The 16,331-nt window shown below is 36.9% G+C and overlaps 1 long non-coding RNA gene across 2 annotated transcripts in view; it reads right to left on the reverse strand.

Moving 5' to 3' along the window:
• Positions 1 to 369: 369 nt before the first annotated feature.
• Positions 370 to 16,331, reverse strand: part of LOC116662659 — an 87,128-nt gene continuing 71,166 nt past the window's right edge. For both annotated transcript variants that reach the window (XR_004318637.1, XR_004318638.1), the window contains 3 exons: positions 15,908 to 16,025; positions 6,584 to 6,634; positions 370 to 1,159 (listed from right to left, as the gene is read on the reverse strand). This is a non-coding gene — a long non-coding RNA (uncharacterized LOC116662659). The remainder of the gene's footprint in view (positions 1,160 to 6,583; positions 6,635 to 15,907; positions 16,026 to 16,331) is intronic.

The following is a 16,331-nucleotide window of genomic DNA, read 5'->3' on the forward strand; positions in this document are numbered from 1 at the left end:
GGACAAATGTATAATGACATACAGTTATAATTATAATATCATGCGAAGTATTTTCACTGCCCTAAAATACTCTATGCTCTGCCTATACCTTTACTGCCCCTCACCAAAAAAGTGATGTTTTCATCATTGCCATAGAGCTGCCTCTTCCAGAATGTCCTATAGTTGGAATTTTACAGTATGTAGCCCTTTCAGATTGCCTTCTTTCACTTAGTAATATGCATTTAAGTTTCCTTCATGTCTTTTCATGACTTGATAGTTCATTTCTTTGTAGAGCTGAATAATGTTCCATTGTATGAATGTACCACAGTTTATCCATTCACCTATTCAAAGACATCTTGGTTACTTCCAAGTTTTGGCAATTATGAATAAAGTTGCTTATAAACATCTGTGTGTAGGTTTTTGTGTGGACATAAGTTTTGAACTCCTTTGAGTAAATACCAGCATGATTGCCAAGTTGTATAATAAGAGTATGTTTAGTTTTGTAAGAAACTGCCAAACTATCTTCCAAAGTGGCTGTACCATTTTGTATTCCCATTAGCAATAAATGAGAGTCCCTGTTACTCTATATCCTTGCCAGCATTTGGTGTTGTCAGTGTTCCAGTTTTGGGACTTTCTTACAGGTGTGTAGTGGCATTTTTTTTTTTTAGTTTAGATAACTCTTTATATATTCGGGATACAAGTCTTTTAATTGATATGCATTTTACAAATATTTTCTCCCAGTCTGTAACTTGTATTTTCATTTTAACAGTGTCTTTGGAAAAGGAGAAATTTTAAATTTTGAAGTCCAAATTATCTGTTTTTTTTAAATAAAACATGTTTTTGGTGTTGTATCTAAGAAACTTACCTAACCCAAGGTCATAAATTGTTTCTCCTATGACTTATTCTAGGAGTTTTATAGTTTTTAGATTGTACATTTATGTCTATGATCTATTTTTGCATATAGGGCAAGATACGGGTAGAGGTTCCTTTTTTTGCATATGGATAATGCAAATTGCTCCAGCACTTACTGAAGAGATTATTCTTTCTTCATTCAATTTTCTTTGCACTTTTGTTGGAAGTCAGTTGACCATATGTATGTATATCCTTATCAGTTCTCATGGTTTAGTAAATTTCTGAGGCAGGAAGCTTGGAGGAAGGCTCAGGCCTAGGCCAGTTCTACCTTGAAGTGGAGGGAATGGGAAGGCAGACAGGTGCTGAGAGACACATGATTTCTTTTCACTCTAGCGTTAGGAATAAAAGGCTTATTGAAGCAAGAAAAGTCTTCTATTACAGGGCTCCGTCTTTCCTCCTATACTAGTTCCCTACCCCCAACACACACACACACATACACACACACACACACACACACACACACACAGATCCAAGTGTTACTAATCTAGTATTCTGAAGCGGAATAAAGGTCAATTATCTTTGTAAAAATACTTTATGCTGGGACCTAAAATGGAGGTCACTTGAAAATACAATAGCTTCATCTCTTCATTTGTATGCAATCTCATTTCGCAAGTAATAGGTCTTTTCAAAGAGAATTTGCTTTGGCCTAATCCTTTAAATTGTACCTGCAACTAAGCAATATGTGAGTACAAAGGTGAATATATATTAATTCTAAAATTGATTCTATTTATTAAATGTTTTACTTTTCTCAGATGCTTACTGAGTTCAATACTTACATTTCAAGCCCCTTCACTGATCCATGCTGTCTCAGTAAAACATTGATAGCATAGCATTACATTAATTTCCACAGCAACTAATACCATAAACCCCAGATTATGGCTTTGTTACAAAATGCAGCAGATGGGAGAAGGAGCTGAGAAAAGCAAAGCTCCCATCAAAACATGGTATTTTAAAAACAGTTATTAAAACTGGTAGTGGAGGGAGTACAGAGTAGTAGCTTCAAAGTAACTTGCATAATATTTACCTACATTTCTTATTTACTTCTAAGAAATGTGCTTAGGGCCAAAATCTTATTTCACAAATTACCTCATAGGAGTTATATAAGAATGAAGTAGAACCTTTTGGCAAAATCTCAGCATAAGGAACTACTCAGGTGTATAGTTTCTAGGTGTATTACCCGTGAATCCTTATTACAAACTGGCTTTTCAGGTGTTAAACAAAGAAGATGCTGGATTTGCCTTTAGTAAAAGAACAAAATGGCCCCTTTGGGTACCAGAATTTAATTTGTTTGTGGCTGAGGTTGGAGAAATGTGATTCCCATCATTTGTTCCTCCCCTGTTCGTTTCCTCCAGAAAGGAGCAGGGGAGGGGAAGAGGGAGTGAGGGCTCCATTAATTAGAACCATCAAATCTTGATGCTAGGACTTTGGGAAAAGCAGCCCTGGAGAGCATGGAGCTTCCCTTTCTGGGTTCTTTCTGAAACAAAGGAGACAAGCCAAATCTCAGATGGACTCTTGTCCTGGACTGAAAAGCTTATAAAGACGAGGGCGGCAGCAAGGACAGTAGCAGGGGTTGGTTTAGTCTCCAGTTCTCTCTCTAACTCCTTGACTAGAAAGCTTTTCTTGTAGACTTACAGGACCAAAGACTTCTGGATCCTAAAGGTCCCCAGAGAACCATTCAGGTGGGGTGATCCCAAGTGGCTTTTGGCTAAAACTACCAGAAAGTCAGCTGGATCAAAGTGATTCTGAATATTGAGGCAAATAGCCTAAATAATTCTGTTCAAACATATAGCTGGCTGATGCAAAAGTGGTCTTTTTGGCTTATCTTACATAATGATAAAAATTATTTACATCATTTGGTAGGTATAGATGAGAATTAAAATAAAAATTTTTTGAAAATATATATTAATGTGGATGAAGCTATTAGAATACATTTATCCACACCATTTACTAAAAGCAGATAACAATGTCTTAAAGACAGATTCTGATGACAAAATTGTAGAGTGAAGTGTGAAATCTACACATACTTAATCTCAGGGGTAATAGTTACAATGGTCACTTACTTCATTGGGTTGTTAGGGCGTAATATTGTAACACAATATTCTGGGCGAAGGGGGCTCTTTGAGACAATCAGTACCTCCAACCTACCCAAAACTTGCACAACACCTTTCTTTAATTTTATATCTTAGTTTATTAGGCTGAAATTAATGTCAAAATAAGGTATTATTCTAGTCTACATCAAAAGAGTTTACAGTTCATGGGCTCACAGAGCTCAGGCTAATGTAAATTCCATCTTGTCATTCTACAATGTACTAGAGTGATATGAGTTTTGCACTGGGCAAAGCTTCAAAGAGTTGGCAAGAAAATGAAGGGCCTGCCTCAAATAATATCCTGATTCAGGCTCTGCTGAGGACAAATTCTTCAGTGGAGCATACCAGCTGCCACAGGAAAGCAGAAGCACAAAGGCCCTACCATTGAGCCTAGAACCCACACTGTCCAACTTAAAAGTACATTGATATTTGTCAAAATCTCACTGTAGAACTAGCTATTGTCAAGTTCTCATGGTAAAAGAGAAATAGAATCTTTTTCATCAGAAAGAAATGTTCATAATAAATATGATACATTTAAAATTTAATTTTATTGTGGAAGACAGACTAGTTTTTTTAAGGTTAGTGCCATCTTAATTTAAGTATCTATAAAATGAGCTTCTTTATTTGTACATTCAATGACTCTAGCTTATTTTTTCAAAATACATCACACAGTCAAACATCCCCACCAAGCTAAGAATAGGAACAAGCTGTTTGTAAGAGGGAGTGATGGGTGAGAACTAGACCTGCCAAGACTGAATGATTATAAATGATCCCAAGTTTAAAAAAGCAGAGATTTTCCCCCACTCCATTGTGTTAGAACATCTTACAACAGTAGAACAAATGCTTCTATGATTTACAACAAAAATGGCAGAATTCCTTTGGCCTGGGGACTTAACAAAAGAAATTCTCCCCTCCCCTCCTCCCATACTGGGGCCATAGCGGGGCCACAATGGGGCTGATGCAGCTCTCTTGCCCTTTGGCTTCTTCAAAAGCAGATAATAGATTTTTTTAATATGCTGTTCTTGTTTCTGATAAAGCAAAATGAAATTTTATTACAAAGAGAATGCTGATTGGCTATTCCATATCTGGAGTGAAGATGGAGAGTGAGGAATAGGATTCAACCTAATTAGAAGGAGTTTAGGGTGGACATAGGAAGAATTCCTTGAGTCCAAGAGTTACGAGGCACAGAGCAGATCCTGATGAATGTGCTTTTCCTGTCCTTGGAGAACTTGCAGGGACAGTAAGATATACATTTGAGGGGGAGAACCTCCAGGGACAATACAGCATACATCTGGGGGGAGGGGGGAGTGTAGTAATGGAGTCAGGAATGCAAAATATTAGTTATGGAATAACAGGCTGCTCAGTTGCTAAGGAATCCTAAAAATAGGGATGAGTGACTGGCTGAGAGGAGTGGGGAGGAGTAGATATTTCTGTGGGTTTCATCGGGCAGCCCAGGCCCGAAAAAGGCAGTGCAGAGCTGCTTCTGCAGCTGCAGAAGCAGCAGCAATGAGCACGAGCAGCTATCTGAACGCCAGCTATCTTGCAGAGCTATTCTTGACAGTGGCTGCACTTTCTTCCGGGGCAGGCCAGTGCCAACACACACAGACCTCACACTCACAGTCAGCACTGGAGGCCCAGGTCCTGTACAGCAGGGGTCCACAGCCCCTCCAGGAACTGTGCCCATTTACACATCCCCAGTCCCACTCCCGCCTACTTTTCAGACTAATTCTCCAGGTTGGAAAAAGTTTGGATAACAGACTCACATCCATCTTTTCACAGTGTGCTAAGCTGACTACTGGGGAAATGACAAAAAGGAATCTAAGGATGAGGAGCAGAGTGGGAGATTTTATTTTGGAGGAAAGTAGTTTTTGTTTTCATCCTGGACAGGATGACCTTTCCAGCCTGATGGTTTCTTCCCTGATGATTCCCTAAATGTATTTTATTATTTTTTAAAAAAATACTTATTTAAAAAATTTTTCTTTTGGGGTGGAGGTAATTTAGATTTATTTATTTATTTTTAGAGGAGGTACAGATGATTGAACCCAGAACCTCATGCATGCTAAACATGCACTCTACCACTTGAGCTATACCCTCCCCTGACCAAAACTATTTTAAACAAATTTCACTGCCTATCAAATAAATGGAGAAACTCTCTAGAGAATCTGCCTGCACATGTGCCTCATCCACTGACAGTCTATCAACCTGTGCCAGTTGTTTTTCTCTAAGAGAAGCTCCATTAAAGATTGTGACTTTCATCTGTTATTTCCTGCTTGGTGGGGTTTAAAAAACATTCTGATGTTGCTATAGGGAAAGGCTTTGCTCATCAGTTTATCTGTCTTTTATTGATGGTAGAACACAGTAGAAATGATATTTGGTTGCTGTGTGGACACTGGGCAGATGGCAGGAAAATGGAGAGAGGCGGGGGTCAGAGTAGAGGACATCAACTGAGAAAAAGAATCCTAGCTCTCCTCCTATGAGCAGGTGTTGCTAGAGGACATAGCAGGTTGGGTTCATGTTCTCTGAATGCCTTTGATGCCTTTGTCCATTCTTTAAAAAACTGGCTCCAAGGTAGAAAGCTCGGGTCTGTTTCCATAAATTCTTACTTTAACTTTGATAGCAATATTATTAGTCTGTAGGCTTGGAGGCTCAGTTAGTGACTTTCTGTTTGTGGGGTTACATGAAGGACATTCTAACCTACAGGAAAAAAAAATCTTTCCCTAAATTTTCATTGAGATTCATCACTTTAGCTAAGTCATTATCTTTCCCTGAAAGACTTTTTTAAATTCAAAAAGCAAAAATAAGAAACCTTTTGTAGGGAAGAACTATTATAGTATTATTGGACATTATAACCTTCTATAACCTTATGACTAGCTGATAGGGTATAGGATATAGAATAGGTTTTTTCATTTTCAAACTAAATATAATTTAGATTCAGTAAATTGCAGCCCTTTTAATGTTCAGTTCTGTAAGTGCTGACAAATACATAGAGCCAATGTAACCAGCACCACAACCAGAAAGAAAATTCCTCTCTATCCCTTTGTATCACAGCAAGAAAATTCCTCTCTATCCCTTTGTATCAAACCCCTCTCCATTCCTTAGCAACCACTGATCTGTTTTCTGATCCGATAGGTTTGCCTTTTCCAGTCTGTCGTATGTATGGGGCTCACACAAGATATAGCCATTTAATTCTAGCTTTATCACTTGTCATAATTCAAGATTTAGCCATGTTGTTTTGCGTTTCAATAATTTGTCCAATTTCATTGCTGAGTAGTATATCATTGTACGGAGTTACCAGATTTTGCTTATTCATTGCTTAGTTAAAGGACAGGTGTGGACCAAATTGTGTCCCCTCCAAATTCGTATGTTGAAACGCTAACCTATAATGTAATTGTATTTGGAGACAGGGCCTTTAGGTTAAATTGATTATAACCTTAATTAAGGTCAAATGAGATCATAGGGTGGGACCCTAACCTGATAGGGCTGGTGCCCTTATAAGGAGAGGAAGAGACACAAGAGTTCTCTCTTGGAGCACACACACTGAGGAAAGAACATGTAAGCACACACAGAGAAGGCGGCCATCTACAAGCCAAGAAGAGAGTCCTTACCATAAACTGAATCAGCTGGCACCTAGGTCTTGGCCCTCCCATCTTCAAGAACTGCAAGAAAATAAAATTCTGTTGTTTAAGCCACCTAGTCTGTGGTATTTTGTTACAGCAGCCTGAGCAGACTAATGCAGAGACATTTGGGTTGTTTTTATTTTTGTAATTATGAACAAAACCATTATAAGCTAGAACTGGTAAGCTTTTAATTTTTTTAATTTAATTTTTAAAAATAGCTAAAACATCTTGTGGTTCAAAATTTTAAACAGTAATATTGTAGCAAATCCAATAGATGGACTTGTTCAGCATATACTCCAACTATTTTTACTGCAGGCCACCAACACAGTATATTATCAAATTTTCATGTTTTTCACAATATAATAGGTGAAAAATACTGTGTCAGTGTATTTTAATTGAATTTTTTTCATATGTGTAGGATACATTTATATTTTCTTTTTTGGTGAACTATTTATCTCCTTTGTCCATTTTTTTATTGGTCTTTGGTTTTTCATTCAGCATTTTATTTATAACAGTTACACTAGGTTAAATTAGCTATGTGTTTATGACATAAGTTGCAAATTCTTTTTCTGAGTTTCTTTCTTTGCTTTGCTTATGGTGATTTCAGTGTATACTTTAAAAGTTATGTTTAATGTTTTTGTGTAATAGTTTAGAAAGGCCTTTACCACTCTCCCTTTTTAATGGTCCTTTTATTGCTTACTTTTGGGTAAACATTTGATTCTTTGATCCATTTGGAATTTATCTTAGTACAAGGTATTGGTACTGGTCTGTGGGGGGTTGACTCTTCATGGGTCTCTCATGTTTCCATGCATCTTAGGACAGCTTTTGTTCCAAACTGCCTGTTCAACGATGTCTGCATAGTGATCAGCCTTGAGAAACAGCAGTAGTGTTTCCCTCCAGGTCAAAGGACAGATTTGTTTGCTGTCCAGGATGATAAAGATAACGTTTCCCTCTGGGTTAGATTTGCTTGCAGTGCCCTTGTAAGATGGAGAGTTTCCTAAGCTCAGAGTTCAACCATGACACACACTCACTGTGTATGCAGCCTCCACCTGGATGGATCTTTGCATTACCTAGGGAGCAGAGGAACTGATGCAATTGTGAAGTTCATGGTTTTTGCTGTGCCGTAAGTAAGGAAATCTTTTATATTTGATGTAGGAGTCTCATGTTTCTGACAGCATCTATGAAAACCCTGCAGGCTAACTTGTTAGCTTATAAGCAGGGTAAAATCTCAGACTCATCACAATTCTTGACAGGACCTACCTCTATTTTCCCCAGATGGCCTACACTGTTATCTCATCACTATTTTTTTGGAAGTGGGGAGTAGTTCCTCTTTTCTCAACTGGTTCTAGATGACAATTTTGTTGTTTGCTAAATTCTCATATCTGTTCAGGTTCAATTCTGAGCTCATATTCTATTCAGTCAATCTGCCTATGTGTGTGCTAAAAATTATTGAGACTTTATAATGTTTACAATCTGGTCGAATAAATTACCACTTATTCTCTTATTTTCCAGAATTTCCCTGAAACTTCCCACATGACTGTTCTGCTTATGAAATTAAGAATTAACTTATCCAGTTTTTAAAAAATTCCTCATTTTTTTTTATTAATGTCAAACTTATAACTTAATTAAGAGAGGACTAAACATCTTTATGATGTTGAGTCTTCCTATGCAGGAACATGCTATGACTTTATTTTCATTCAAGTTTTCTTTATATACATAAGGTCTGTTGATTTTCATATGTGAATTTTATATGCTGATATTTAAAGATTTTTCTTTATATTTGTAGTCATTTTTCAGTAGACTTTCTTGGATTTTCAAGTTTTACAATTATAGTAACTAAAATGTAGATAATTTTATCTCTTAACACCTCTAATTCCCTTCTTCTTTCTGTTTGGTTTGTCTAGTATCTCAAAAATAATATTAAATAGTAGCAATGATAGCCAATATTTACCAAATACTTACATGCACCTATTGAGTACTTTACACCTGCCAAGCTATTAACACCTCACAGCAAGCAGCTTCAAGATTTAAGTATTATCATATCTCCACTTACAGAAAGGGAAACTCAGCAGAGAAATAGTAAGTAAATTTCCCAGTCACGTAGGTTCGAGGTGGCAAGGCTGGGATTTGAACCCTGGTAATTGAATACAAAATTCCACAAACTTCACCATTTATTTCACTGTGAGTGATTAAATAAACTTCGTTTGTTTCTGACTCTGGTGGAAACATTTCTGGTGGTTTCCTGTTAAGTATAATGATGGTTTTTGGGTTAAGACAGATCTACTCAATTGTGTTTAGGACTGAGAGTTTTTATGAAGAATAGATGTTCATTTTTTTCAAGAGCTTATTCAGAATCAATGGAGGTAATCTTAGATGACTTTTCTTACCATATCTATTAAAATGAATTAAGTTAATAATGTTCCTACAATGGACTTACCCTTACATTTCTGGAATGAAAGCCACTTGGCCTTGGTGAGTTACTCCTTTGATGTGCTGCTGGATTCTGTTCGATAATATTTAATTTATAATTTATACATTGATATTAATAAGTGAATAGGCACCGTTTGACAGGAGAATAAATTCTGGTGTATAGAAAGGAAGAGAAACTTTTCGTTGGAGGTCCCTTAGGTGGAGATGAGGGGCACTTGGGTGATGGCAGGAGGAATAGGAGGATCGCTGTGTGTTCTCATCAAAGAAACTGCTGAGGAGATGGGGGAATTTGAAAGTAATGACAAAAGCGTTAAATAAGAACTCTGCCTACTTTATGTAAATTTCTTACGAAATGGTTTCAAACCATTCAAAGAGAATGTTCCTACACCTCCTATTTTCTCCTGTACTTTCTATTGTATGCTTTCTCTTCAAAGTGTTCTAGCAGTCAGAAGGAAAAATCCAGCTAGAATTCTCATCACACTATTACATTATTAGTTACTAATAAAAGGATATTCATTCGGTAATGGAATCATTCCCTAAACACAGTGGCCAGAGTGGATATTTCTTTGCTCCTTTAGTGAGCTACATAACCAAAAATAAGAGTAACTGAGGGTCCATGGCTAGAGCACAAGGGCTCATTTCATCATAGAGAAAAACTGAAGAAATACCAGAATGAGAAAAGATGACTAAGTTGACAGATGTCAAAGTAATGCTATTAACTGCCATTAATTCCTTTTTATGAGCAGTTCTGCCTAAAATAATTCAGTACTATAAATGCTAAATTCCTTCCTTCCACCAAGGGGAGAAGAGAACTCAGTTCCTCTGTGGGGGACTTTGAGGGAGTGCTCTGCTGTTTCCCCAGGGTAGCGTTTGTTAGACAAGAGATGATGGGGCCATCTGCAACAGAATCCCCTAAATGTTTGCTAAAAAGCAAGTTCCCAGGCCCTACCTGGGATGAAACTCTGAAATATAAAGTTTTTTAAAGTCAGGTAATTCTGATGCAGATAGTCCTAGGACATCATTTTCAAAAACAGTTACTTAGAGATGACTGATTTCTCCATTCCACCTTCTGTAGAATCAAAGCAAAATGCCACATTTTAAATTCATCATGACTTAAATCCAAAGCCTGCCTCCCAGAAAGATGCATACCTACAGCCTATGATACATTTATGCATACACTACATATACATACTGTGATCATTTGTTTCAGTATTTCTACGCAGAGAAAACCAGACAAGTTGGTATTACTGAAACAAAATCATCTAAAGGTAGGCAACTGACCTTCCAGGATCCACAGGTTTCTCTGCATAAAGCCCTTCAGTCAAATCCTAGATGTCAGAAATGCTAAATGACTAAACGTCCTTTCACACCTTTTAGTGGGTTAAATGCTGAAGGCAAAAGTTCCTGTGGGCATCACCATGGGGCATTACAGGCAGACAGCTGTCCCTGGCTTCTGGACAACAATGTGTAATGAAAAATGAATGTTTCAGTACTTCTGAATAGTGTGCTTAGTAATTTGGAAAGCAGAATTCATCCCTCTGATGCTTACTAAGCATTTTTCGCTAGTAATTTGGACACATCTATCTTTTTTGACATTGCCTAATGGAGCTATCTACTTTCCTTGTGCATGTTGAAAGTGACTGGCTAAAATGTGTGCATTCTTCACTCTACAGTAAGGTGTGTGTGTGCCCCACAGATGGAAGTAGACCACCTTGGGCAGCCCGCTTCAAAAGTTAAACTCGGGGGTAAGGGTATAGCTCAAGTGATAGAGCACATGCTTAGCATGCACAAGGGTCCTGGGTTCAATCCCCAGAAACTCCTCTAAAAATAAATAAATGAAATAAATTATGCCCTCCCCCTCAAAACAAAACAAAACAAAACAAAACAAAACAAAACAAAACAAAAAAACAGTTAAACTAACCAGTTCTCCAGGAGCTATTCAGTGGGGTATTTGTTATTTTAACCTCTTAAGTAAGATTTCAGATCTTTCAGGGCTGGTCTCTAGGAGTAATAAAAAAAAAGTCTTAATCCCAGACTGTCAAAATATATTCATTTTTTAAACTGAGTGGGAAAGCAAAAATTAAAAGGTGGTTTCATAGGTGTATACAGCTATCAAAAATCATCAAATTGTACATCTGAATGTGTGTAGCTTACTGTACAGGAATTATACCATAATAAAGATGTTAAAAAAAGGAACACTGTGATTGCTTTATCCATGTTTTAATTCCTAAACCTGGAGAAAACGGTGATAGAAAAAAAATATGACTTATTAAGATAATACAAATAGTTCTAGGGGAGGATATAGCTCAAATGGTAGAGCGCGTGCTTAACATGCACGAGATCCTGGGTTCAATCCCCAGTACCTCCTCCAAAAATAAATAAATTTAATTATCTCCCCTAGCCAAAATAAATTAAGTAATACAATAATAAATAAAAATATTAAAACAACAACAACAACAACAAATACTTCTAAAACTGGAATAAAAATCTCTAGTGATGATGATGATGATGATGATGACAAAGAAAAAGAAAAACACTTGCTAGGATTTTTTTGTCCATAATGTCTTTAGTAAGTCTGATTACAAATACACTGTCTCTAAATTAAAAAAAAAAAAGGAGGGTAGGCAGCCAGAGAAAGAAAGAACCCAAGATCCATGCTTATATTTCATCAGTCCTCAAATTCATCCAAGAAATGGTATAAATCTTGTAAAAGGAAAGGTGAAGCTGTAGCTTTTCATCAGTGCAGTCAAGTATGTACAGGTTCCTCTAACTACTTGAGGGGAGTTAATTCTAGGAGACAAGGCTGCCTTCGCCGTAGGGGCATGTTCACTACTCTGATTATAAACTTTGGCATGGCAAGTCTTCCCAAACCTGTCTTTACCAATTCATACCTCCCAGTTCAAAACTTAGCACTGTCAGCTTAGTTTTTCATTCCAAGAAAGGTGATAAAATCAAATATTACTAAAATGGCTTTTTATATAAAAAAAAACCTATTTTCATTTTATCCACTTTCATAGAATTTCTGAACAGCTACTGAAAACTGGGTAACTAAAAGTTACAGATGGACATAAATATCTCAGTCATCCACTGTGATAAGTGTAGAAAATAAATGTTCTTGACCCTTTGGGATTCTTGTCTTTCAAGATGATTTCCAAATATTAAATGCTACATTTTAGAGTTAGGGTTAGAGAATATTCAGAGACAGCATCAGTAAAGTCAGTCAATATATTTTCTTGAATTGTAACTATTCTCTTTCAAGCATTTACACAGGTTCCCCAGAACAATCTCTAAATCTCTTGCTTTCATTTTGCTTAGGAAGTACTACTGATTTCTACTACCTTGGGAAGTTAAAAAAAAAATTGTCATCCCTACCCCTACCCCAAAGCTCAGGTCACTGGCTGTCCTCTCCTGTTCCCAGATAGAGTTCACTGTTGGTATAGGATCCTTAGAATCTGTTAAAGTGACTATATGACAACATGGAAAATGAGTAGAGTACAATAATAAGTAAAGAAATCAAGGTTCAAAATTGGATTCACAAAATGATTGCAATTATGTTGATATCATATATACATGCAGGTAAGACTAGAAGGGGACACGGGGAAAATGAGGCCAAATGATTTCTTGGGAAGTGAGATTTGGGATGAATAATTTCTATTTTAAAATTTCCATTACTGTTCTCATTATATTGTTTGAAAAAAAAACTTCTTTTTAAAAAGAATTTGATTGATTCAAACTCTGAAAACTATAAAATGTTGTTGAAAGAAATTAAAGGAGACAGAAATAAATGGAAAGACTTCCAGTGTTCATGGATTGGAAGGTGTAATATTGTTAAGATGTCAGTACTACCCAAAATGATCTACAGATTCAATACAATCTCTATCAAAATTCAAACAACACTGATTTCATAAATAGAAAAATTCATGCTAAAATTCCTGTGGGATCTCAAGGGATCCCAAATAGCGAAACAATCTTTAAAAAGAAGAGCAAAGTTGAAGGTCTCACATTTCCCGATTTCAAAACTTACAAAACCCCGGTAATCAATCAGTGTGGTACTGGCATAAAGACAGACATATAAACCAAAGAAACAGAATAGGAAACTCAGAGATAAACCGTCTCATATATTGTCAAATGATTTGAAACAAAGATGCCAAGATCATTGAATGAGAAAAGGAAGTTATTTCAGTCAATGGTGTTGGGAAAACTAGATATCCATATGCAAAAGAATGAAGTTGAGTCCTTACCTTACACCGTATACAAAAATTCACTCAAAATGGATCAAAGACCTAAACATAAGAGCTAAAACCATAAAACTCTTGGAAGAAAACAGAGGAAAATCTTCATGGATATAGAATTTGGCAATAATTTCTCATATGTGAAACTAAAAGCACAGGCAGCAAAAGAAAAAAATAGGTAAATTGAACTTCATTGAGATTTTTTAAAATTTTGTGCATCAAAGGACACTATCAACAGAGTGAAAAGGTAACCCACAGAATGGGAGAAAATAATGACAGAAGATAGAATGGTGGTTGCTAGGGAGTGGAGGAAAGGAGAAAAGGGAGTTATTTTTTAATGAGTTTCTATTCTTTTATAGAGTTTTAGTTTTGTAAGATGAAAAAAGTTCTGGAGATGGGTGGTGGCAATAGTTGCACAATACGAATGTTCAACTGAACTGTACACTTAAAAATGGCTAAAAAGACAAATTTTGTTATTTGTATATTTTACCATAATAAAATGATCTGATGAAGTGCACGTTCAAACTCTTTTATCCTAGGCAGTACATCCTGATGTCTTTGTCCGTTTCTTTCTTTATATTCTCATTTCCCTTGGCTTTGCTCTAAATCAGTTGTTGTATATGAACCGCCCTAATCTCAACTCTGCAGCAAGTTCTCCTCTGACTACTTTAATTGTCAATTTCGGCACTAATGGATTCAACTTTTGAGTTAAAAGTATTTACTAATTGTGTAATATATGTGGGGCCCTGTGCTGGGTAGTGTGAACAATAAAGTAGACTATGACCCCAGTGACTTGCAGCAAAACCCCGACGAGACAGAGTGCATGGGACACAGAGCCACTAGCTCCAAAGGAAAATGAGACATGCACTGGGAGTACTACAGACCAAAAGTACCTCAGCAATTCAGAGAGAGAACTGGAGTTGAAGCAAGCTTTGGAGAATGAGTAGGATTTGATTATATTGGAGATAGCAGGCATTGAACTGAGGGGGGCAATTTATTAGTTAACTATTAACAGGTGCGGAATTTCTCAATCTTGGCACCACTGACACTTTGTACTGTGCTATTTTAGTTGTAGGGAGCTGTCCTGTGCACTGAAGGATGCTGCACTGCATTCCTGGCCTCTGCATCCTAGATGACAGTAACTCCCTTCTCCATCCCAGTTGGAATAATCACAAATGTCTCCAGACATTTCAAAACCTCTCCAGGAGGGCAAAATAGAACCCCCTGTCTCCCACCTAAGAACCACTAATATATGGAACCTGTTTCTGAGACAGAAAAGACATCAATTTGATCAGAGCAGAAAGTCCACCCATGACAGTGTCTCACCTCTGCACTCCAAGTGTCAGTTTTGGCACCTGACACATAATGGATGGCTGATAAGTCTTTTTTGTTCATTCCTCTTTGGTGCTATAAGAAAGTTGATATGAAACCTTCAAAAGTTGGACAGGGAAGCCTAGAAGTAGATGGACCATTCAGGAAGCTTTTGTTATAATTGAGAAAAGAGGTATAAAGACCCAAACTAAGGTTGTGATAAGTGAAAGAGAAAGGGGATGGATTCATGAATTTGTGTGAAGGAAGAATGTACAGAACTTGAGGGCAGAGTGCAACACATCCAAGTGAGCTCAGCAGAAGACAGGAGGGGGCCTGGGTCTTACTGAGGAGCAGGGAAGTCAGAGTATATGTAAGCAGAAGTCTGTAAGTAGATAACTGAGGGTTGAATGTGAATAGTTATTGATTATCAAATCATGGAAAGAACTTCTGTAGTAAATAAGCAAGCGGAATGTGGAATCACCCTACAAGTAGAAAAGGCAAGCAAATTTAGACTTTCTTTAAAAGAGTCTTCTCACAGAAAGAAAAAAGAAACATAAGAAGAAGGACAAGGAAAAAAGTACTGCAAAAGTCATTTTTCTTTTTTCTTTTTTTTCGTGGCTTTTGCTCTGCAATATCAGTTTAAGAAATAAAGATGAATAATCTCTGATTTGGGATTCTAAAATCTGCATTTGAAGCTCAGCATGCCCCTAAGAGAATAAAAACTGTGCTTTTTAAAATTCTAAACCATTTCCCCATTTTTGTGGAGGAAATACAAAGAAAGGGCAAAATTTCAGCATGAGGGCCTCCCCCCTGGCTCACAGCCTTGGACGTTGCTAAGCTGGTGAGCATCCCATTGTCATTTGAGAAAGCCAGCTGCACAGCTAGATAGAGTGAGCCTGTCTCTGCAACTCCAAGACTGTAATTATGCTAAAATGGGATCTTGCAGTAGCGAATATAAAGAGAAACCTTGGAATATCTCTCCTACACTAAACAACTTTATGGTTGAAAGGAAGCAATTACTGAGAACAAGATGAGGCTAAGTAAAAACAGCATAACTTTCCAACTTCTCCAACTTGGGTATTGATAGAATTGTGCTGACCTCAAACAGTTTTTGCTTTTTTCCTCCAAAGCCATAAAAAAAATCCAGTTTTCTAGTCTGATTTTTAGATTAGATGGGAAAAAATCATTTTTAATTAACAATCTCCCCCATTTAATTTAAAGCAACTATCTACACTAGCTTAACAATATCAATAATTCTACCAAAATCTTTAGGTTTACTTATCCCTCCCACCAAGACCTGGAGAGATATTAGTATCCAAGTAAGTCCTTTGCTACTTACTTGATGCAGAAGTTCAACCTTCCTAAATTTCCACTGTCCAGCTGGGAGTAGAGTTGTCTGGGGATAGGACAGGCATGAAAAGAGCAGAACCTGAGTGCTCCTAATTATTTTTCTTCTCCTGCAATAGAAGTTGGCAGAAATAGGAAACTGTACGTTTCTAATATTTTTCCATGACAATTAGTCTTACATTTGAAGTTTAGAAAAAGCACAAAGATTAAAGGTTTAAGAAAAAAAAAGTTTAGAATCTTCTTGAACTCTTCATTTGTTAGAGCTGGGAAGTACTTAGGGTTCAACTGCTAGTCCAACATCTTCCTTTCACAGAGAATTTGAAAGCTCATCTTAAGTCAGACTGAAATTGCAAATGAACTAGCTCCCAAAATGGAATCAAAAGTTCTAAGGTTTAGTTCATAAATGAAAGTAACTG

The sequence above is a fragment of the Camelus ferus genome, chromosome 3, assembly GCF_009834535.1.
Source record: "Camelus ferus isolate YT-003-E chromosome 3, BCGSAC_Cfer_1.0, whole genome shotgun sequence".
NCBI lineage: Eukaryota > Metazoa > Chordata > Mammalia > Artiodactyla > Camelidae > Camelus > Camelus ferus.